Raw genomic sequence first — 25834 nt, 5'->3', positions numbered from 1 at the left:
TGCTAGCTTCATGCTAGCTTCATGCTAATCATGCTAGCATCATGCTAGCTTCATGTTAATCATGCTAACATCATGCTAGCTTCATGCTAATCATGCTAACTTCATGTTAATCATGCTAACATCATGGTAGCTTTCTTGCTAATCATGCTATCATCATGTAAACGTCATGCTAATCATGCTAGCTTCATGTTAATCATGTTAACATCATGCTAGCTTCATGCTAATCATGCTAACACCATGTTAGCTGCATGCTAATCATGCTAGCTTCATGCTAATTATGTTAGCTTCATGCTAATCATGTTAACATCATGCTATCTTCATGCTAATCATGTTAGCATCATGCTAACTTCATGTTAATAATCATGTTAATCATGTTAGCTTCATGCTAATAATGTTAAGATCATGCTAATCATGCTAACATCATGCTAGCTTCATGCTAGCTTTATGCTAATCATGCTAGCATCATGCTAGCTTTATGCTAATCATTCTAGCTTCATGCTAGCTTTATGCTAATCATGCTAGCATCATGCTAGCTTCATGCTAATCATGCTAGCATCATGCTAGCTTCATGCTAATCATGTTAACATCATGTTAGCTTCATGCTAATCATGCTAACATCATGTTAACATCATGCTAGCTTCATGCTAATCATGCTAACATTATGCTAGCTTCATGCTAATCATGCTAGCATTATGCCAGCTTCATGCTAATTATGCTAACATCATGCTAGCTTCAGGTTAATCATGTTAGCATCATGCTAGCTTCATGCTAATCATGATAACATCATGCTAGCTTTATGCTAATCATGCCAACATCTTGCTAACTTCATGTTAAAGGAATAGTCTACTCATTTTCAATATTAAAATATGTTATTACCTTAACTAAGAATTGTTGATACATCCCTCTATCATCTGTGCGCGCGCACGCAAGCGCCGGAGCGTGCCGCGACGCTTCGATAGCATTTAGCTTAGCCCCATTCATTCAATGGTACCATTTAGAGATAAAGTTAGAAGTGATCAAACACATCAACGTTTTTCCTATTTAAGACGAGTAGTTATACAAGCAAGTTTGGTGGTACAAAATAAAACGTAGCGCTTTTCTAAGCAGATTTAAAAGAGGAACTATATTTTATGGCGCAACAGCACCTCTGGGAGTACTTTGACTCACCTGAAAAGTCCGCTCCCCTTCTCCCTCTCATAATGGGAGAGGGAGGGTGTTACTGCGCCGAGTCGCATCATGTTAGCATCATGCTTATCATGCTAACATCATGTTAGTCTAATGCAAATCATGCTAGTGTCATGCTAATCATGCTAATCATGCTAGCATCATGCTAGCTTCATGCTAATCATGCTAATATCATTCTAATCATGCTAACATCATGCTAAATTCATGCTAATTATGGTAGCTTCATGCTAAATAATGTTAGCTTCATGACAAAATATGTTAGCTTCATGCTAACTTCATGTTAAATCATGTTAGCTTCATGTTAAATCATGCTAACTTCATGCTAACTTTAGGTTAAATACTGCTAACTTCATGTTAAATCATTTTAACTTCATGGTAAAGTATGTTAACATCATGCTAGCTTAATGTTAAATCTTTTTAACATTATGTTAGCTTTATGCTAAATCATGTTAACATTATGCTAAATCATTTTATCATCATTTTAGCTTCATGCAAAATCATGCTAGCATCATGATAGCTTCATGCTAAATCATGCTAGCTTTATTTTACCTTCATATTAAATCATGTTAACTTCATGTGAGCTTCATTCTAGATTCCTCAATTTATTTACCTATAATATTTTACAAGGATCAAAAATTAAACTTACGTATTGACTCAAGTAACAATTATTCACAATAACTCTTCTTTAAAAAAGAATTATATATATTATATTTTAAATGCACATGTGTTGTTGTTGCCCACTACAGTAGCACTTCCAGTTTTCCTTTAAAATTGTGTTATATTGTATGTCATTAGAATGTTGTTAAAATTATAATTGATGTAAATGATATGTTTTATATTGTAGTATATAAATGAGGCTATAGGTGGGGAGATCTACACATTGCTTGTGTCATTTTATTGTTTAAATATTATACAGGATACCCTTTCCACTTTTGTACTGTGTAAAGTTAATAAATTACTTGTACAGAACATGGTTACTACATAGTTGAATCACACATTAAAATTATAATTTATAGGCCATTATTATTAAACTTCTACTTTAAAAAACAACATATGTATGTTAAGTATGTTAATAATTCAGAAAAGTAAAAGTATTGATTTTTGTAAGGCAGATGATGACACACAACTTCTGATGTGTCTGCAACATAAATATTAGCTTATTATATTGTTTTTTTTTGTAGCTTTTATTTAAGAAGTATTTTGTATGCTTTTATTTTGTACAAAGAAAATTAGTTTGCTAGACTGCTATGAGATATTGCAATGACAAATTTTGACCAGGCATTAGTGTTAGATATCAGCCGGGGGGCCTATAGGGGAGCAAAATCACAAGGGGGACAAAATTCATTCCACCAGACCTCTTTTTCACATGCTGTTGCCATACCCTGCTGAAAAAAACAGCATACCAGCAAGACGAGCATATGTTGTGTTTTGGTGCTGGTTTGCTAGTGAACACCAGCTAAACCAGCATCAAACCAGCATCAGCACCAGCTAAACCAGCAACAAACCAGCATTAGCACCAGCTAAACCAGCATTAGCACCAGCATCCCATGCTGGTCATACCAGCATATGTTGTGTTTTGGTGCTGGTATGCTGTGACCACCAGCTAAACCAGCATAGACCAGCATAATTCCCATGCTGGTCCATGCTGGTTTGATGCTGTTTTTTTCAGCAGGGTAGTGAATCATAATATCTAAGCTCCATTAATAATGGCTTTTCATAGTGGTTGTGCACATTTTAAAATATTACTTGTCTACAAACCTTTACATGGCTTAGCACAAACCTATATTTCTGAACTATTGACTGAATATCAACCTTCATGATCTCTTCTGTCATCAAATTAGGCTTAATTATGTACTCCTAAATCGAGGCTTAAGTGTACGGGAGATTAAGCTTTTTACATTGCAGCTCCCAGGCATAAGACAAGCTCCACCTCTTCTCACTTTTAAGTCTAGACTAAAAACTTTTTAAATTTCAAAAGCTTTTGATTGACATTGTGTCATACATATTAATCATGTGTGCGATTTTATGTTCATTTCAGTTTTTTTTTTTTTTGGTTATTTGTATTGTTTGTTTGTTATTTTTAGAATTAATTTGATTACATTGTCAATGGCACATCAGTCGACAGCCATTGTTTTTAATTGTGCTATACAAATAAATTGTCATCTTAGCAACCACATAGCAAGACTATAACAACCACCCAGCGTTCCCTTAGAAACTACTTAGCAGCACCCTAGCAACAACCTTTAAAACCACATCACAACCGTATCATGCTTAAATATGTTATCATTATTGTAAAACAAGCAAACATTTAAATTATTAAATGTTAAAAACATTTTAGCTTAATATTTAAATGTGTTTACACCATTGCTTAAACATACAATTTTATTGTATGAGGGGTTTGGATATGCTGTAATGAAATGAAAGAACCACAAGAAGTAAGTTTGTTTAAACAGTGATTTATTTGTATTGATTCACACACACACAGAAATTTGCATATGTGTATTTGTGTATATTAAAGTCATGCATTTGGCTTGCTGTACGAATTTAGAGATGATTCTCAAGTGACCCACATTTGATTGTCCATAATTGTTTAATCTCACACTCAAGTAGTGTGGCAACAAAAATCAGAATTGCCTGTCAGGATGATGTGGTTGAGGAGCTGGTCGGGAGGATCTGGTGGATTTTTGATTGAGGCAGCTTGTAATGTCTTACAGCCCCTCCTATTTGATGCTTTTGGCCCAAAAAGCATCATATCCACTTTCTTGATCCATTTCACACCTGCCTGCTCGGGCAGGTGCCCAGGGCGGTGATGTCCTGCCTTAGGTTGCCCTCCGCTGGCCAAAAGAGAGTCTTACCCGTCATTGGATCATCACCTCATGCACCTGGTTCATGCTCCATCCCATTTGGCAACTCTTTTCATGTAGGTGTTTTTTGGGTTGGTAGTGGGGCACTTGAGAACCAGCACAGCAAATCTGTCTTAACTAAATACAAAAAAATATCAGATGCATGAGTCTTTTTTACATTTACATTTCTTATGTTTTAATGTGTTTATCATGCTTAAAACCATTATAGTATATGTTGCTGTTTAAATGTTTAAATCATGAATAGTATAGGAAAACTGGAAGAGTATGAAAACTGTGTGTGTGTGTGTGTCTGTGTACGCGCATACCAAGTGTGTGTGTGTGTGTGTGTGTGTGTGTGTGTGTGCACATGTGCACACACAAACACCTGGTATTTACGTTGTGAGGACCAAATGTCCCCACACAGATAAGAATGAATCAAATAGAATGTGTGTTTGTGTGTGTGCGCATTTAAATGGCAGGGTTGCATCATCCCTGATAATAAATGTGATGAATTGAATTCATCCACATTTATGTAATATGATAACATCATAATATATATTTTGTTCTTGTGACAGATTGTTGTTAATGGACTCTGAAGTGGGTATATTTTGTTGGAATCGTTTTAATCTGGAATGTTTTAAAAGCATTGTTAATCCTAATGTTTACTTGCCATGTTGATCAGGATGAAGTTTCAGGATGAAGCTGATAATTTCTTACAGTATCTATTCCAAAATACAGTAAACAGGATCGTGATAACTGTAGTATGTCTGCAGTACTCCTGCTCTGACATGTGAGTGTGTGCTACTAATAAACACAGGATCCAGAAGGGTGTTGTTTTCAGTAGTCCCAGTGTGGATCAGTTGTGTATATCCTTTGTCATTAAAGAGTTTCAAAATGGGTTTGTTCCCATGGGACAGCTGGTCTTCATTGAAGTCTCCTAAAATTATCACAGGGTTGATGTTTATGATTTCCAGGGATGTCAAAAAGGCATTTAGGTTAGTCAAAAACACTCCTAGGTTGTATTTAGGTGGTCTGTAAATTACTGTGACAAGTGCTTGTTTGGGGTGTTCTACTTTTAAAACCAAATATTCCAGGTCTGTCACGTTCTGTATGTACATCAGAGGATGAGCTTGTAAGCTATTTCTCACATAAATGGCCACTCCACCACCATTTCTGTTTGCCAACTGTAGATTATTTGTGTAGGATGTATGTCTGTTGCGATTATAAATTCTGTATCCTTCCAGCTGGAGACACTCATGAGCAGATGAGCCAGACAGGTGTGTTTCAGTGAGACACAAAACATCAGCCAACAAAAGCTCATGATGACTTTTTAAATCATCCATATGACACTGTAGTCCCTCTATGTTGTGATGAATGATAGTAAGAGGAGAATTGACATCATACTCAGTGTGTAGAAGAGGTTGGACATGTTGAAAGTCAGCTTTTGGCATGTTCTCCAAAGAGGCATTTATTTCTGGATCACAGAAAATTTTTTTTTCATCAAAGTCAATGATGTGCAATCCACTTAGCGCTGTGGTTCTGCTTAGTGCAACATATGCCATGCCTGGTTCAAAAATATGCTTTAGAGATACAACAGCACGATCAGTTGTCATTCCTTGAACTTTGTGTATAGTGCATGCAAAAGCAAGTTTCATGGGAAATTGCCTTCGAACTGTTCCCTTTCTTTTTAGTGGCTCCTCTGACCTCTCAATATAAACAATGTTGTCATCTCCACCAGGTGCTTTGTTACGATGTTTATGTCCAGCATTTGCATCATCCAGGTAAAGACCAATTAACAGCACATATGGAACACCATCTCGTTCCTGAGTTGTAATTTTTGCCACTTTACCAAAAGTACCATTAACCAGTCCATCTTCCACATCAATATTTCTGGTAAGCATTACTCGTGCACCAATTGCAATCTGTAGTTTGTCAATAAGATCACCTTTGTCTCCTTTAAATGGTGCAGCTTGCTTTTTCATTTCACCTGTTCGTGGATCTTTTTTGTAGTCATTGGCATCAATGGTAATAATATTTGAAAATTGAGAGAATATGGCTGCAGTGTTGTGATTGTCTACCTCTTTATTGGTTGCAAAAATGTGTAATGCATCAGTGGGACACTCTTCGGGAGACAAACGTATGACAGTTTGTAACATGAACTGGTCTGCACCTGTGAGCCTGTCATGCTTCTGTTTTACTCTCAGTCTGTTGAGCAGCTCAGCATATTCAAGATCCTCTCTCTGTCTCATAATCTGTGTCAGTGTTATGATCTGAAATTGATCTTTCCAGAAGTCCAACACATGATTCTCATACACACAGAGTGGCCGTGCTCTGCCCAGGGGAGGCAACTGATAAAAATCTCCAACAGCAAGAACAGACAATCCGCCAAAAGGTTTCTGGTTTCCTTTAATCTGTTGCAGTCTCCAGTTAACATACGCAAACAACTGTTTTGATACCATAGATATTTCATCTATTATTATAATGTGTACGTTAGAAAAATCTGCCCTGATTTCATCCAAGCTGTTTCCTAGGCCTTGGTATGGAGGTTTTAAGCTTCTTGGGAGTTTTAAAAGACAGTGCAATGTTTTACCAGAAATGTTAAAAGCAGCAGTACCCGTAAATGCTGTTAAAAGAACTGTTGGTTTGGAAATGTCAGTGTGCTCTCTCACGCATGGAAGTTTGCGCAATATTTTAGATGCTTCTGCATGAATAGATTTAATAACATGTGATTTGCCAACTCCTGCTCCTCCATTCAAAAAATATAGAAACTGTTGGGGGTTTTCACCAGAAACACATCTTTTGCACCAGTCTCGCACGGCATAAAATACAGAAGCTTGTGTTTGATTCAAGCTTTGAAACATTTTGCGAATTTGTGCAGAATTGAGCTGGGGAACTTCTATTACTGGCATAGCTGTATTATTGACAGAAGAAGATGCTGTATATTCAGGAATATCATCTTGTTCATCGTTTGCATCAGATGGTTCACGTTCCATTATGCATTCCAGCCTGATTAGCTCAGTTGCCGGTGCTAATGTAGTCCATGCATCCTCGACTGGACCGTTCTGTTCAAAATCCTCAATTGCTTGTTCTATTGCCTCATTATGCTTCTCATACTTTTCACGGTTTCCATTTACAATCATGCACACGCGTTGCAGTTCATCAGTGCCTGGAAGGTTTACTGAAGCAAATTTGTAAAATGATTCATATGTTGGGAATCTTGGAGACTTAAGCTGTTCATCTGTGCGATATGGTAGGTAGAGTTTTAACAATGTTCCAAAGTATTTTTCTGGGTTTTTTTGCTCTGAGAAACGAGCAAATCTAATAACAGCAGGTTTACCCCGTGTTCTTTTTTGAATGTGTCCTATATTCTTTTGGAGTGCCAAAACATTTTTACCCTTTTTCTGTCTTCCATAAACAATGCGGTATTCACTTGCAAATTCTGCCATGCACATGTTATCAAATTCAGGTTTGTTTGGTCTGGCCTTGTACTTTTCTGGCAGTCCAGTCATCCACACATTCTCTAAGTCAGGGTCCATTGTTTGTAAATACTTCATTGGTAAACTCATTTTTACAGCATTGTCATCCGTGGGTATGAATATGACAGCTCGTGATGATGATTTCAGTTTTAGACTGCATGTGCGAGCAACTGCTTCTTGAGCAGAAATTTCCCGAGATTTGGCATAGCAATTCATGACCTGCTTCATGCTTTCACAGTCAGACATGTTATCATGACTTGAGTCTTTTATTACTTTTTTTAAATAATCACTCATCTCATGTTCAGCTTTTGAAATATATGAGAGAATGTACATGATACAACTGTATGGATTGATAATGAACTGGATGTCCATGTTTGCATTCCAGGCTCTTAACAGCATTGGATTATAGCCATTAACCCAGCAGTCACGTGGTCGTCTCTCCATGACAATTACATTTGATGTTGACAGACATTGAAAATATTTTTTATATTCTTCATAAGTCATGTTTACTTTTTGAAGCAGCTGTGCTGTGGTTTCAAAACTCTGTGTTGTGTCATTCAGCAGATCCCACACTTTTTGAAGTTGTGCTTTTGCTTGTGCAGTACTGTCATTTTCTCTCTCCTCTGTTGCTTCATTTTCTTCATCAGACTCATCTATTGGAGGAGGCCTGGGACGAGTTATCATGGTCGTGTTCATGGGTGGTTTGGGAAATCCAAATCTACAGTGCTTATTGTTTTTTCTACAGGATTTGGAGTGGTTACGACTGTGCATCTGTACTTCACTTACAATTCTATGCAGTTCTGGGTCTTTGTTTGGGTCTGGTAGTTTACATGAGATATATTTATCAATAAAATTGCACACATCTTCATCTTGATCTTTTTCAAATTCTGGAGAATCTTTCACCCAAAATAGGCAGTGAATGTGTGGAGAGCCACGCTGTTGAAATTCTACTCTATAAAAAAAGTCAATTACCTCACCGATGGGTTGAGCAGGTGACATTATTAGATCTCTTATCAAGGCTTCAACTCGTTTTTCAAACATTCGCATGGCTGTGACTGGGTTGCTTTTAAGAATTTCACATTTCTCTGACCAGTCTAATTCAGAAAAGTTCACTGTTTCACCTTGTTGTGCTTTAATAGCAGTAATAACTTCTGGCCATCTCATCTCAGCAGCACTAAATGTACAGAAAAATGTAGGTGTGCCCAGTTGTCTTAGCATAGAGAACAAATCACGCAGAGTTTTCTCCCAGTAAGCTGGTGTTCCTCTTAGTGGCTGCATGAAACGTGTTGCCTCTTTGTTGTGTACAAGTTTTTCTAACTCAGATTTATCCTGCAGCAGTGAACAGTTTATTCTACGACCATCACGTGTCATAGGTTTTGCTTTTCTCAACTGAATGGACATACTAGATGTGGCCATGTGCATTTCTGTGACAAACTGTGCAAAAAATATGTAGTTTGTATCCTTTGCACAACGGTTATCTGCAGAGAACAACCTGGTGTTAAAGTATCTGCTGGGGGAGACACATTTCACTCTGTCAGGCTCATCAAAAGTGTTCTTACCATCAGGAAACTGCACTGGAAATGCCATAGACTCGAGCTTAGGAATTTTAAAAATGCTTACAGGACTGTTTTTCTCTGCAGGGGCAATACAAAATATTCCATCATCATAAGACAACAAATGTTGACCAAGATCTGGGGGCTGTAGACATGTGTCCAAGACAAGACCAGAGTTTTGTTCATTATTAGATTCAGGGTCATCACTTGAATTATCAAGTTCATTTTCATTGCTTTGTCGTTCTGTGTTTTCACTTTGGCTGTTGTTGTCAATGTTTATTTGCTCATTGTGTGCACTGCTGTCATTTAAAGACTGATCATACTCATTCAGCATTTCATCTGCCGGGGGAGATGGATTTATAACAATATTTTTATATTCTGAATGCATATCTTTAAGTTTTCCTAAAGCAGATAAAACCTTGTGCATATTCATAGTCTGATACTGATAATGACCTTGGTAACAAAGACGTCTTTTCAGTTTCACTGTAAGCAGCTGTGATTCACTTCTTGGTCTAGGTAAACAATTAACTGTTGTTTCCACTTCAGATGCAACTGAAATCACAGCACCCTTTATAGCTCTCTGTTGGCCTTTAGGAAGTGTTAAGATTTTAGCAAAAGGAATGTACTTTGCAATAACATGTCTTTCTAGAATATTCAAATTGCATAGCTCTGGAGGAATGGGAGTAAACTGAAGCTTATTGGCTACAGCAATGTCTGGCATTGCACCTCTCAAAAGTGTTGAATGGCAGCTGTGACAGATCCATTCTGTGTTCCTCATACACTGATCAGTACAATCAGAACAGATGTGAACATAGTTACCTGTCAAACATAGTGAAACAACTGTTGGATTCTTTTGATAGCTTTCATGATTACAGGTGCGCACTTGATTTGAGAAGAGTGCTCTTGCACAGCATGTGCATATATATGTTGGTCCCTGTTTTATAATGTCTCTGAAAGTTTGCAATGCCTTTAATATCACTGGATTCTGTATTTCAACAGGTTGGTTATTTCTGAACACTTGTGTTGCCTGGCGCACACAGTCAATTACTTTATATTTGTGCTGTATGTCTTGTGCACAGTTTATCTTGTGAAGTATTTTGAGTGCTGACATTCTGTCTTTAGCTTTGAATAAATTATATGATTTCTGACGAGCCCTGAAGAGTGAGTCTTGTTGATAACGTTTTTTAAACGTGTCCTTTCTTTGTTCATAGAATTTTGAATCTATTTTGCACCGGTTTATATAATAGTCTTTTTGCCTTTGCCTGAAAATTGCATCTCTTGAATATCTATCAGTTATGTACCTCTTATGATTTTCTTTAAATGTATCACTATTCCTGTAATTTCTTATAACATAGCTTTTTTGTCTCTGTCTAAAATGATCATCCATTCTGTAATTTCTTATGACATATGATTTTTGTCTCTCTCTGAAGTGCTCAACCATTCTGTAATTTCTTATGACATATGATTTTTGTCTTTCTCTGAAACGCTGATCCATTCTGTAATTTCTTATAACATAAGATTTTTGTCTCTCCTTGAAATGGTCATCCATTCTGTAATTTCTTATGACATATGATTTTTGTCTCTCTCTGAATTGTGGATTACTACTGTAACTGCTGATAATTTTTTTCTTTTTTTTATCTCTGTATGCCTCATTATTCCTGTAATTCATAATAGCATAAATTCTTTTTTTATTCTTATATTCTTCAGATTTTTTATAGTTGTTTTTCATAGCTTGTTTGTGCTTTTCCCTGTAAAACGTATTGGTTTGATAACGGTTCTTCATTGCTTGGTTATGTCTTTCCTTGTATTCTGTACTTGTTTTGTAATGCTCAGTTTTTTTTGTCTGTTTCCTATCTTTTAAATCCATTTTTTTGTGCCATTTTATCAGGTAATCATTGCGCCTTCTGGATTTGTTAAGCTTTTTTGATTGTTGATTCAAGTCAGGTGTTTTCAAACAGTGATCATTTGGATCTGACAATATAATTTGAATTGAGGAATCTTTTGAGATGTTATGAGAAAGTTTATTTAATTGAACATTTTTGTCTCTGTCCAAATTGTCAGTTACAGTAGTTTGAATCTCCATTTCATCTTCATCTGTCATGTTGACTGGCCACTGAACTGGATTTCGGACCTGAATTTGCTGTTGTGATGATGCACATTGGTCATTAGTGGACAGAAACTGAGATGCTACACACGGCTCTATGTTATCAAGATACTCCATGGAGACATCAGTACATACTGTTGTGCTTGTGAATGATACTGGCAGCAGATCAAATTGCACGTTATCGCTTAACTGGAAACACCCTTGAAACAACAGCAACAGTCTCTCTATCATGTCTTCTAAACGTGAAAATGTCAACATTACAGCAGTACCCGTGCCATCATTAGTAGACATGCCATCTGGTGTTCTGCAGTGTGAATCAAAAAATCCAAACCTCCCTGAGCGATCTCTAAACAAAGCAACACAATAAAGTCCACACAAAAACAGGCAGTTGCTGATTTCACTTCTGAGACATTGCAGAGTATTCTCGAGGTTGTCATAGCTGCCTAGTGCAGGTGCATCTCTTAGTAATCCAAACCTCTGGCCATGTTTAATGATGTTGTAAGAGCACAAGTTTGTCTCAAGTTTATCCGGTAGCTCATCAAAATCAAGGAAATTACTCCGAAATTGTCCTTTACTCTGTAGTGTTTGCTTGACAAGAGTGTACAAAGCATCACCTTTCTTTAAAATGTCATCTAATTCCAAACTGTTCAGCTCATTACGTTCGTTGTGCACCGCGAGAAACATTAAGGAATTGCACGTGCACTGTTGCCCCCTGGAATAAATAGCGTACCTCGGGTCACTTTGACAGTGGGACGCCGTAACAGAGAGCACGTCTGGGCTTACGTCACTCTCACTTGACACGGAGTTAATGCACAGTGAAGCTTCTACCTTTCTGCGCTGCTTCTGGGCTTCACTTCGTTTACCTTTACGTGGCATGACGATGGAACAGGTGTTAGAAATCTAAAGATCTGTTTATAGCAAAGTACCTTTCGTATGTTAAACAAGTGCAAATTTTCCGGATAAAACCTTAATAACAAATACAAAGACCCACTCAATGAATATTAATGCTTATTATACGTTATGCTAGTATACCACAGTAACAAGTGTCAACCTACTGTATTTACATACACACAATGTAACTGTTATACCGTCAACCCTTTGTATTTCACTGAATTATAAAATGTTAACTAAAGGCAATGCCAGTAATGCAACCAATTAGTAAAGGCAAATGTTACAACGTGGTAAGATTCAAATATGAACTTGCCAAACCAAAATACTTTACTGATATTTTAATTACCTTTAAATGTACTGCACTCAAATATCAATTACAACAAGAGTCAAACTGTAAATATATTACTGATATATTAATTAGCTTTTTAAGTACAGGACTGAAATTTCAGTAACAAGTCAACAAATTAAATATACAAACACACTAAACTATAGCAATTGAACTGTTATACTGTCAAACACTGTCAACCCCAATATTGTACAAAAATGTTAACCAAAAGCAATATCAGTAATGCAATCAATTAATAAAGGTAAATGTTACAATGTGGTAAGATTCAAAGAGGAACTTGGCAAACCAAAATATTTTAATGACCTTTAAATGTAGTCTATTCAAATAGCAGTTACAACAACAGTCAAACTTAGAATATTTTACTGATATATTAAAGTACTGTACTAAAATTTCACCGTTAAAACAGTCAAGAAATTAGATATACAAACACACAAGACTATAGCAATGGAACTGTTGAACTGTTAACCTCAATATTTTACAGAAATGATAACCAAAGGCAATATTACTAATGCAATTAATTAGTAGAGTATAGGCAAATGTGAAAAGACTCAGATATAAATGTAATACGTTTCAAAGATGAACTTGCTAAAACAATTTTTTTTTTACTGATATATTAATGACTTTTAAAAGTACTGTAATGTGTATTATCTATTATAAGCAGTCTAAAAGACTATAGGAAATTATGTAATTTTAAAACTATAGTAAATTATTGTGTGTGTTGATGGTGTTGATTTCCCAACGCAGTCCTCTAATCAACGTTGCTTGTTGAAGACACTCAAGGCAGCAGGGCACACTGGAGCTGTAGGTAGTTCTGCTCTCACTCTTTCTGTCAAAGCAAAAAGTTAAAGGGACGTTCTGTTTTGGGGAAAGTCAGTGTTTTGGGGTTAGGGCAACAGATTGGCTGGGTGGGGTAAAAAAATGGGTCGTTTTTTTTGGGTAGAAATTATAGGCTTTTTTTTAGTTGAGTCAGTGTTTTTTTTTTTTGGGTTTCCTGGCAGTTTTTAAGAGGCAAGCTGCTTGGGTATGCATTGCATGTTTTGCAGTGTTTAAATGCAGTTTGCGTTTGAAGAGGAAGCAAGCAAGCAAGCAAAGCAGCAACGTTTTGAAATGTGCAGCCAGGTTTTTGTGAAGTAAAAGTACAGAGTAGAAGAGAAGCAATGATTTTAGCAAGATAAAAGTTTGAAAGAAAATGTATATAAAGGTCAGGACAGGACATAACAAACACACACAACACAAAGAGAAAAAAAACAAGTTAGTTACATTCTAAAGTCAAAAAAGCACGCATATTACAGAATGATTAACAGTAAATACTTAATTGTACAAAACATACTGCAGGACAAAAATAAGTTAACATTTTTGTTTTAAACTCAAAGTATTAAGATCATATTACACTCCAATATCAGTTTTTGAAAAGGCTGAATTATATTATCTTGGTTACACAGAATATAGGTCCAGTCTGTATGTCCATTCTGTTAAGGGTGGGGCAGTCAAAAGCTGATGCTCTGTACAGAGTGTTAAGTGTATGACACAAACTGACTCTGATTTCTTCTTTTAAAATCATATAATATTTTTTAGGGGTGTCACAATTAATCGATTGTGCGATGCATCGCGATGCAGGGGTGGACGATTCTGCATCGATGCAGTAATAACCCATAATCGATTATAGCCTGATGACGTCATTCGTCGCGTACAGGTATGTGGCGGTAGAAAAAATGCCGGAGGGTTGTGAGACACGAGTGATAAAAAATGCACTTAAAGTACTTAAGTACTAAAAAACACTAGACAGTTTTATGCACTTTTAGTTTTTCCTAATGTTGCTGCTGTCTGCTGTTTACAGAACAAGTTTGTCTTGTTTCCTAATAAGTAGTATACTTTAGTATACTTCTTAAAGACAACAAAATAAAAAGGAGTTTTCATACTGTATCTGCCTTCTTACATTCATCAATATAAATGTAGCAATGTGCAGTAATAAAAAAAAGGATGCAATGCATCGTGATGCATCATGATGCATCGTAACATCGAATTGAATCGAATCGTTAACTTAATAATCGGAATCGAATCGAGGAACCAGTGAAGATTCACACCTCTAATATTTTTCATATTTCCATGCAAACTGCTGATTAAATTTAATAGTGTATGTTCCTTCATGAGGTCATAAAGTAACCATGCAGTGAAAATCAATTGTGCATTGCAGTTACTAGATGCTACCTTTAAACCATATTGGCTTTGCCATTTTGGCAGAAACAAGGATGCGACTACACATGGGTTTGTTGTGTTCAGATTGACTAGACAGCAGGACGATGTATGATCTTATGTTTTGGGCATGTAATGCGCAATATTCTGACAGCCAGGTATGTGATATGTAGTAATTTTTTAATCTGTACAAATTTTATGTTGAGTAATATTATTCAGCCTTAGGAAAATTATTTTAATAAAATCCCAGTCATATCTCCCCCATTGTTAAAGCAATAGTTTGTCTAAAAATTAAATTTTTATGTTTATCAGCTTACCATCAGGCCATCCGAATTGTAGGTGACTTTGTTTCTTCAGTAAAACACAAATGTAGATTTTTAACTCCAACCGTTCAGTCTCTCAGTGAATATGCATGTGGATGGTATCAAAATTTGATAGAGAAAAATAACTCTGCGGCTCGTGACGACACATCAATGTCCTAAGAGATAAAACTGAACCAACAGGTTGCGAACCAGCTTCATGGGTGCATGCTGCCACCCATTGTATCGGGTGCACTGCATGAGGGTGCATAAGCACTATGCGGGGCACCGATGTAGTGGGTGGCGGTGTGCTCTTATGAAGTTGGTTTGCAACCCACCCTTAAACACCAAGAAGAAGATGTGCACACACGTACTCCTTTAGGCATAGTGCTGTATTGAAGGTAAAAAAATTATATAAATACTTTTCGGTTTCTTGCACAAACCGATCGTTTCATGTCTTAGGACATTGAGTTGTCGTCATGAGCCGCAGAGTTTAATTTGGATTTGTCTGTACATTCCTCTGTCGAGTTTTGTTGCCACCCACATGCATTATACATCTGACAGACTGAAGCGGTTGAGGGTTGAAGGTCTATATTTGTGTTTTGCTGAGGAGGCGAATTCGCCTGCATCTTGGGTGGCCTGGGGGTAAGCTGATAAACATAAGATGAACTATTGCTTTAAATGTGAAATATGTAACTGTTACTTACAAAGATGAATTAGATGTCCAATCTAGGAAAAACAAAATCAACAAAAACGACAAATTAGTTCAAAGTAGGCATGACCACATTTACAGTGTATTTAGAAAGTACTTAAACCCCTTTACTTTATTTGCAAATTTGTTATGTTTGCATTAATCCTTTTTATAATTTATATATACCTCAAGAATTTAAAATTACAAATTCACCTACATCTTGGACGGCCTGGGGGTAAGCTGATAAACATAAGATGAACTAATGCTTTAAATGTGAAATATGTAACTGTTACTTACAAAGATGAATTAGATGTCCAATCTAGGAAAAACAAAATCAACAAAAACGACAAATTAGTTCAAAGTAGGCATGACCACATTTACAGTGTATTTAGAAAGTACTTAAACCCCTTTACTTTATTTGCAAATTTGTTATGTTTGCATTAATCCTTTTAATAATTTATATATACCTCAAGAATTTAAAATTATATTACTTTCCAAAGATAATTGTTGTCACAATATTAAACACTGTGGACTGGTTTCACAGACAAGCCTATTAAGCATCTTTAAAAAGCACTCCTTTGAAGAAGACATTACTGGTGTGTATCATAAGACAAATCAATGGCACTGGCATATCTTAAGATGTGTTTTACTAAACCTTGTCTGTGAACCTGGGGGTGTGTTAATAAAAGTCCCATGTCAGATGCAGCTTTTCAAGGCCTAATTAAAATCTTCTGACTCAAAAAAAAAAGAATTTAAATCATTCTCATTAATCAACATCTAGTACCCCATAATGACAAAGTGAAAACTGAATTTAAGACATTTCTGTAAAATGTTTTAAAGGAAAAAAATAATTTCACATTTACTTAAGTATTCAGACCCTTTGCGATAACACTAGAAATTTTGTTTAGGTGCCATTTATTTGTGTTGATCAATGCCGAGATTTTCTACACCTTGACTCGAGTCCACTGAGATATCCTCACTAAAACTTTATGAAAATGACCCTAAGCAAAGAACAAGGACAACACAGTAGTGGTTTAGGGACAACTATGTGAGAAGTGGACCAACCAAAGCCCTGACTTCAACCTCACCAAGCATCTCTGGAGAGACCTGAAAACGGCTGTCAGCCGACAGTTCACATCCAAACTCACTGAGCTTGAAAGGATTTAAAAGGAAGAATGGCAGAAATTCCTTCAATCCAGATGTGCAAAGCTTGTTGCGTCATTCCCAAAAAGACTCGAGGCTGTACTTGCTGCAAAAAGTGCTTCAACTAACTACCAAGTAAAGTGTCTGAATAATTTCATTTTTTTTTCTTTTAAATACATTTAGACATTTCCAAAATCCTGTTTTCAGTTTCTCATAATGGGGTACTGAGTGCAGATTAATAATAAGAGAGGGGGGGGGGGGGGATTATTGTAGTATCAGATTGAGACCTAACAAAATTGAACTGTGTAGGGGGTCTAAATAGTTTCTAAATACAAAGGTCCACAATGTGCAGTATAATGTCATTCAAACTTCAGTGTTTCTGCTGTCCTATAATAATTGGTAAAAATTAAGTCTTGATCTTATTTAGTCGTACCCAAAATGATCGAGTTAGTCACATATGCTTCAGAATAAACAATTAATTATATGATATTCCTGTTCAAAATGTTCCCTTTCCTGTGGTATTAATGTAAAGATTGTTAATTTAATAAATTATCGCATCAGGCAACACAATAGAACCTAAACTGTAAAATGCCATCTTCAGAATTAAATTTTTTTTAACTCACCCCCTTGTCATCCAAGATGTTTGTCTTTCTTTGTTCAGTTGAATACAACCAGACCTATATTAAATGGTGCCCTGGCTGTTCCTTGCTTTGTGGTGGCTCTGATCAGGGACCAAATGTTTGGAAGCTCCAAAAACTGCATCCATCCATTATTAAAGTAATCAAAATTTAATGTATCCAGTGGGTTAATAAAAAAACAATTCATATTTTGACCTTTTAGTTACAAAACATACCTTAAATAAACAGACAATAAAACATTTAGTGTCTAACGACTGTCAGTTTTGTCACAACTCATGATGAAACACAAGAACCAATAACATTTTACATACCACTATATTTAAATCTATAGTTGATTTTGTTTTATAAAATTACGTATATGTAACTAATCACTAAAAGTGCTCAGAACTAAACTTTTTCTTATAAACCTTATACTTTGCTTCTAAATACATTTATTAAACCACTGGGTTGTATATGGATTACTTTAATGATGGATGGATGGACCTTTTTGAGATCGTAAATGTTTGGTCCATGATCAAACTTATTACAAAGCAAAAAGGAGCCAGGATATTAATAATTAGAACTCTGATTGTGTTCAGCTGATGAAAAAAAGGCATAAACACCTTAGATGTCTTAGATGGGGCTAAGTAAAAAAATCTATCATTTTTATTTCTGAAGGTGGAGTACATCTTCAATAAAGTCAGTTTTACTTTCAAACTAGGAGTGTAACGGTTCTCGGTAAAGAATCGAATCGTCCTGTTTTCCGCCCATAGTTTGGGACGCACGTGCACCGTGTTTAATTCGACCACACATTTCTATTATAGTTTGGTGAAAAAACGATGCATAAAAAAGCTAATGTATGGTTCTGAATAATCTCTGCATGTGTTAAGGTGAGAGTACCTGTGCATCAACTCGAAGTATGCAAATTTGTTGCCAACCTCACAGTTCATCCTCGCGTGTTTGTGTGTTTCACAGACCGTTTAGCACGGCAAACAAAGGAGAAAAGACGCTAACAGAGTCATGCCCAGCTGCATTTAAGTCTACTGCAGCAACGATGCTCAAGAAAATGTGGACAAAACTGTAAAATTCGGAAGTGCTGTATGCCTAAGGCAATACATCTAATATGACGAGTCGCTTTACACGTCATCACCAGGGTTTTGTTGATAGCACACGATCGCAGGTGAGACAGAAACAGCACAAACTGCCTTCTGTGTTTGAATTTTAACAAACCTATCTTCTTGCAAAAAAAAAACTTGAGGATAGCGGCATAGAATATAAAAAGTAACCCAGTGTTCTAAGCTATTTTATGTTCATATTGAATTGCACAGTAAAGCTGGTATATAGTATAATAATACAAGTGCTCTTAAGTGAAAATGTTGATTTTGCCAGAGGTTAAAAACGGCTTAGGTTTTTATTTTTGTAAAGCAGCCTGTTGTGACCAATGTGTACTGAAACTGTGACCCTAAGCCGTGATACGCACCGAAACGTGAGTAATTTGAACCGTTACACCCCTATTTCAAACATGCTGAAATGGCCAAAACTGACAAACAACAATAAACATTGGTAAACAATATCTGTTACATTAACAGAAAAACAATGTTATAATGTCATTAGGCAATTACTGATTCAAAAGTAATTGAAAATGACTTACCAAATGTGGATGGCTCTGAAAAGAGCCTTTGGGTTCGCTATAAAAAATTGTATTAAATAGGTGCTGTTGCCCAGCAAAACCAGAATTTTGGCTGAGGTCTAGAGAAAATCAAACAGAAGAAAATGAAATGGTCACTAAATATCTAAATAAAATATGTCACAGCTTGTACATTTGGTAAGAATTTGACATTCAAAAATAATACTTACTTAGCTAAAGCAGTTAAAGTTTTCAAAAGAGCAAAAGAAAGAAAAATTAAACATTACTACTTAAATATCATGTGCAAGGTTAACTGTTCAGAAAAAAAGTATTATGTTGCAACAGAGATTCTTATATAAATGACTTACCACAAAAATGTCTAGACAGCAAAAAAATGATGTAACAAAAGTACAGGGGAAAGAGAAAAAAAACATACATTATTATCAAATCATAAGGGTTGATATACCAACCATATTCTTTTTACAATAGTATATTTTATAAAGTATATTTTGAGGAATTGCCTCCAACATATTAATAAACGTTACACTAGAAAAAAACGCATGTATTTTGTGTACTTCCCCCTACCTAGGCTCTTTGTTCAAACATTTTTTCGTCTCTCGCAATTAAAATAACAGTGAAGCTAATGCTGCGTTCCAGACAGGCTTTTAAACTCGTGAGTTACGACTTCAAAACCACGACTCACGACCCTATGCATTCCAGGCAGCCTGTAACTCGTGTTTTTACAACCTTCTACCGGTGAAAGTGCACTGGAACGGCAGTCAAACCCGTGACTTCCCACCCGTGAACTCGTACTGGATCGATGTACTCCCAGTTCAGAGTCGTGAGTCGTGGTTTTGAACTCGTGAGTTACGGGTTACCGGTGTTGTGTCGAAGTCTGTTCCCCCTATTTTTCCCTTCAGTGTAGTGTTTTTATGGCGTTTTTATCACGTTATAGGTTTTATTATTTATATATTTAAAGTTTTAATGGCTACTGATGTGTGCATTTCTGTAATGTATCTGTATTGTTCTTAATGGTAAGTCAATTATTTTTACAGTATGAATCATATTATATGTATAATATTTATTTATTTATGTATGCAAACATTACATTTTTAAAACAACCAGTAAAGAAAAAAAAAAGAAAAAGACAGGCTATATTTTAAAAGAAATACCCTAATAAAAAACTGTCAAATGTATGAAATATTTAATAAATTGTATTATAAAATACATGATATTATGCCTTTTTAGTATAACCAATTCAAATATTTAATCTTTCTAAATGTAACGTGATGAAAACGCTATAAAAGCACTACTCTAAAGGGAAACATAGGGGGAACTGAGTTCGACACAACACCGGTTCCCTGGAACGCAGCATAACAGTGGCTGAATCCCAAGCCGCCTACTTCCATACTACATAGTATGTAAAAAGCGCTACTTTGCGTACTGTGTGGTGTGGAGGTGGGCGGTTTGGGATTCAGCCACTGTTAATAATGCGGAAGCTCAAGCTGGGCGCGAACAGATATGTAAAGGCTAGATGGCTCGTCCGCGATGCTGGCCAATTGAGTGCAACGTCCGCATTTTGGCGGCCATCTTACGACAGGGCGCTCGCTCACTCGTAGCATTGAGTTTTAATGATGCAGGTACTTTTAAATGACCATAACTTGCTTAATTTTTTACCGATTTTCAAACGGTTTGGTGTGTTATAAACGTCAATGATGTACCTATGACACTGCATACCTATAGTAAAAATAAAAAATAAATTCATGAAACATGTTAAAGCATCCAGAATTATAGCCACGTTAATAACGTTTGTAAAAACCCAAACCGTTTGAAAATCGGTAGAAAATTGAGCAAGTTATGGTCATTTAAAAGTACCTGCACCATTAAACTCAATGCTACGAGTGAGCGAGCGCCCTGTCGTAAGATGGCCGCCAGGTGATGCCGTTAGGGACTCCGCCATGAGCCATCTAGCCTTTATATACATATCTATGTTCGCGCCTACCAAACGTATCTTAAACAAATAAGTTAAGTTACCATAACATCAAAATGAACGTAAAAACTATGATAAAATATGAAACAGGTCAAAAACTCATGAACAAACAAGGCATTTAAGTAAAGCCTCGCCTGCAGATGTCACTGTAGCTTCGAGTAACGTAACGTTATGTTATTCTTCTATAGACGACACCATGCATTTATTACATATAATTGCATATGTTAGTCCACAACTTAAGTGGTTGTTCCTACCATCCATATAACCTCGGTTAAGTTGATTTTTGTTACCAAAAACAGGCAGACGCCTGAGTGTCTGACAACCACTTAAGTTAACGGTTACCTTTTCCCTCACTGAAATTGTTCGGTCGGTCCGTCCGTTTAACGGTTCACATTAACAATATATCAAACTAAAATCATATAAACAATAAAAATGGGCTTTAGCCACAATTTCTTAGGCTACAATTATTTGAACTATCCGTTTGTTTTTTTCCAACGCATAATTTACCTCAGAAAACAATGATAGCAGAAGATAATCCGTTATATTTCTTTATTGTTTAAACGTAAGTAATATTACACTCATCTAAATTAACAATCGACATATTTAAAATCATCAAATTGATTAATCCACCGTCTGCCTGTGAAATTTTAAGACTTTTATGAGGAAATTTGACTTACCTCAAGAGATAGCTGAGAAAGTGGCGCTCGCTCAGTGAAGGCAAAACCAGTGAGAACCGGAAGCAAGCTCATTAGCTATACAGACTCTCGTCCAAAGCTGTCGTCTCATTGGTTTGAATTAATCACGTGATGTTACCTAATACCTGAATACTAGTCGTGTATCAAAAGTATTTCAAAAATATATATAAAATATTATCACATTTGAGCTTTGGATACGGGGCAGACAATATTAAACCATAATATTAAAAATAATAAAACAAGAAAAGCTTCCTTAAACAGTGAAATAAATGAAAATAAAATAAATATAATGCTATCAATGGCCATATGAACTCATTTGCTCTTATATATATAAAATGCTTATCATTTTGTTCGTTATTTTATTTAATTGATTAACTTTGAGAAATGCCCAAAATGGACAATTCTACAATAAATTGATAAATTCTTTGCCTTAAACAGTGCTTCCCAAACTGTGGGCCGCTGCCCCCCAGTGGGCCGTCGCAGTACTGCGGGGGACCTTGACTAGGCTAAATAAAAAAATCATGTGATATTAAAGCGTATTTATGTATATATTGTATATTTGTTTATATTTATTTCATTTTTTTATTATACTGAGGTGAGATACATTGCTTAAACGTTTTTATATATATTTTTTATATTTTTTAACATAGTTATGTAATTCATTGCAATAGATTTATGAACTATTTGTGAGCTATGTAGCTTCTGTTACACACTTTTGGGTGGTTTCCCAGACTGGGATTAGCTTAAGACAGGACAAGGCCTTAGTTTAATTATGAAATATAACTAGTTTGAATAAACATGCCTTACTAAAAACATACTGGCGTGCATTTTAAGGAAAAACAAAGGGCACTGATGTATTTTAAGATATGTCAGTGCATGTTGTTTTCAGTTTGGACAGCTCTTATATTTATTTTAGTCTAGGACTAGTCTAATCCCTGTCCGGGAAACCACCCCTTTGTGTTATAATGGTAAATACTATGCAGAAAGTATGTAGTGTTATGGTTTTATATATGAAGAGTTTCGTTGCAAAACGAGATAACCACCATTTTTTTAATTGTTCAGAAATCTTGTTTTTTGGTTGTGCATTCCAATTAATTTCAATTCAATTGCGATTTGGTTTGTTTTGATTTAAACCTTCATAACTTAAAAAATACAGCTAAGTAGCACCATAAAACAAAATAATAATATGATAACATAATAATAAACATATTTTCACAAAAATGTAAAAAAATTGATTTATCTCGTTTTGCAACGAAACTCTTCATTTATTTGTAAAGAATTTTTACGTCATCTTTCAACAGAATATAAAATACTTTCCATAGTTCTCATGATTCACATGAGATTCTTAAAAACTGGTTATTAAATGTTGGTAATGTGCAAAGAGACAATCGGCTTTATTAAAAATATATGTTATACTACAAATGGGGGGGGGGGGTCGTGGAGCTTTTGCTATGTTTTTGGGGGGGCTTACCAGTGTTAAGTTTGGGAAGCTCTGGCCTAAAATATTACACAGTGATAAGATGGCACTGATAGAACTGGAATATGCTGGATAAGGTGACTGTGACTAAAATGGGCAGAAAAATTACTGGATCTGATGTTAAAACCATCTCCAATCTTACAGACCAGTATACCCTCAATCTGGCATTGAGGATACTGGATGATCCATCCCACCCACTTTTCTTAGAGTTCTTCTTACTCCCATCTGGATGTAGATTTCGATTGCCATCAACAAAAACGAAACGTGCCATTACATCATTTGTACCGAGGAGCATTCAGTTACTGAACAGATCAGACAGAGGCACAAAAATAATTTTTTATAGACATTTTTAATTAGACAATTTTAATTAGCTATCGATTTATTTAGATATTGGACTTATTTTAGGCCATTATTATTGCTATTATTATTGTCTTGTGTTGTTTATGTTTTGTTTTTTTATGTTTGCAATGTCGTTGGATGTTTGTTAATGTGGCTTCCTTGAGTGCAGAATAAATTCCCTTCCGGGCAATAAAGGTATCAATCAATAGGTACAGACACACTATCATCAGTGTCATTATCCTAGTGACTATTTGTGAACCTCTTAAATGGCAAACAATTCACATAGATGTTGCAGTAAAGCACCAGCTGGGAAAGATCAAAGGTCAACATCCTATTTATCTTGTCTAAAACATAGATAAAGGAAAAGATGCATCAATATTCACATAAAAACAACAGCAGTGTGCATTAAAGTATACTGTGTATCAGTTCCCAGACGTAAAAAAACATGAATATCATTATGCATTACATTATTGTTCGAAAAATGCTGCATAAATGTTTTCCCAACTAATAATGAATTTAAATATATTGAAGTTTCAAGCATCAAAACCTTCATGTTTACTGCATACTCTGATCTTGTAGCTAACAATTACATAGCAACTGCATAGCAGCATCCTAGCTAATCATCCTAGCTAGCCTCATATTAAATCAAGCTAGCCCTGCTGAACAAAGCAGCATACCAGCAAGACCAGCATATGTTGTGTTTTGGTGCTGGTTAGCTACTGAACACAAGCTAAACCAGCATCAGCACCAGCATTAGCACCAGCTAAACCAGCACCAAACAAGCAGTAGCACCAGCATCCCATGCTGGTCATACCAGCAAGACCAGCATATGTTGTGTTTTGGTGCTTGAAACCACCAGCTAAACCAGCATCAAACCAGCATAATTTCCACGCTGGTCCATGCTGGTGTGATGCAGTTTTTTCAGCAGGGAGCTTCATGCTAAACTATAGGCTATAGCTTTGTATTAAATCATGCTAACTTTATGCTAAATCATGCTAACTTCATTCTAAATTATGCTAACATAATGTTAACTTTGTTAAATGATGTTAAATCGTGTTAGCTTCATGTTAAGTCATGGTAACTTTGTTTAATCATGCTAGCATCATACTAAAACATGCAAACAGCTAGACTAAACTAAACTTCTCAAGTAAACGTTTATCCTGTGAAATTGTTAAAAATGTTCAGACTCGCTTTTTCAAGCCAACATAAAGTTTGTCTTCAAACTTTAATATCTAGTTATGTTGGCTTTGAAAAAGCCAATATATTGTTATTGCTATTAAACTTATATCTTATTATTATTATTATTATTATTATTCTACCCCAAATTTCTGACACTCACTCGTCCTAGGGCTTTCAAGCTACATGCACCAAATCTTCCACAGACCTTCAGACTGGTCTGAATTAGTGTGCTATATCTTTTCTAACTGATGGGACCTTCCGAATTCCTAAACGGGGGGCTCGAACACCCCAAAATTTCCATTGACTTAACATTGAGACAAACTTTGACGGATCATAGCTGTGAGTGAGAAACTTGTAGAAACTTGTGGCTTACCACATTTAAGGAGGCTGACAGGCTGTGTAAGAACATACCTCACAATGGAGTGTAAGCTGTACCCCTGGGGTGTAAGAGGCCCCCAAAATTTCCCATTGCCCATATAAGGGAATAAAAGCGTTCCAGATGGAATATCTTCACTTTAGAGTGTCGTAGAGACATGGGGGTGGGCTCATTTTACTCAGTCATCCAATCAGTCTTTTAGGATCGCCCCAAAGCTATTTAGCCACGCCCCTAGCAACAATTTTGAGTACCCTAGCAACATCTCCCATAGACTACCATTGTAAAAAGCCCAGATGGATATCTTTGCACCAGAGTGTCATAGAGACATTGGGGTGGGCTCATTTTACTCAGGCATCCAATCAGTCTTAATAGGATTCTTATTGAGGTGTTAAGCCACGCCCCTAGCAACCAAATATGAGCACCCTAGCAACATAATAAACAAAGCCTAATATCTTTGGAACTGAACATCATAGAGACATGGGGGTTGGGTCTTTGGGTCATGTTAGCTTCATGCTAGCTCCATGCTAAGTCATACTAGCTTCATGCTAGTTTCATGCTAGCTTTATGCTAATTTCATAATGTAGCTTGCTAACTTCATGCTAAATCATGCTAGCTTCATGTTAAATCTTGTTAGCTTCACGCTAAATAGTGCTAGCTTCATGCTAATCATGCTAACATCATGCTAATCATGCTAACTTCACGTTAAATCATGTTAGCTTCATGCTAATCATGCTAACCTCATGTTTACTTCATGCTAATCATGCTAGCATCATGCTAGCTTCATGCTAATCATGCTAGCTTCATGCTAAT

At 36.0% G+C, this 25834-nt stretch overlaps 1 long non-coding RNA gene and 1 pseudogene across 2 annotated transcripts; both read right to left on the bottom strand.

Moving 5' to 3' along the window:
- Positions 1 to 25834, bottom strand: part of LOC141351629 (uncharacterized) — a 254342-nt pseudogene that overhangs the window by 20244 nt on the left and 208264 nt on the right.
- Positions 12376 to 18983, bottom strand: LOC141351556 (uncharacterized). 2 transcript variants are annotated; one of them, XR_012359846.1, is made up of 2 exons: positions 15598 to 18983; positions 12376 to 13414 (listed from the first exon to the last, which is right to left on the bottom strand). It is a non-coding gene; the product is annotated as an uncharacterized lncRNA (long non-coding RNA). The 2 variants fall into 2 exon arrangements; XR_012359847.1 differs by having other exon boundaries at positions 12376 to 13411.

The sequence above is a fragment of the Misgurnus anguillicaudatus genome, chromosome 20 (genome assembly GCF_027580225.2).
Source record: "Misgurnus anguillicaudatus chromosome 20, ASM2758022v2, whole genome shotgun sequence".
Classification (NCBI taxonomy): Eukaryota; Metazoa; Chordata; class Actinopteri; order Cypriniformes; family Cobitidae; genus Misgurnus; species Misgurnus anguillicaudatus.
Note: the sequence above shows the minus strand (reverse complement) of the source record. Positions and strands in the feature narration are given on the sequence as shown.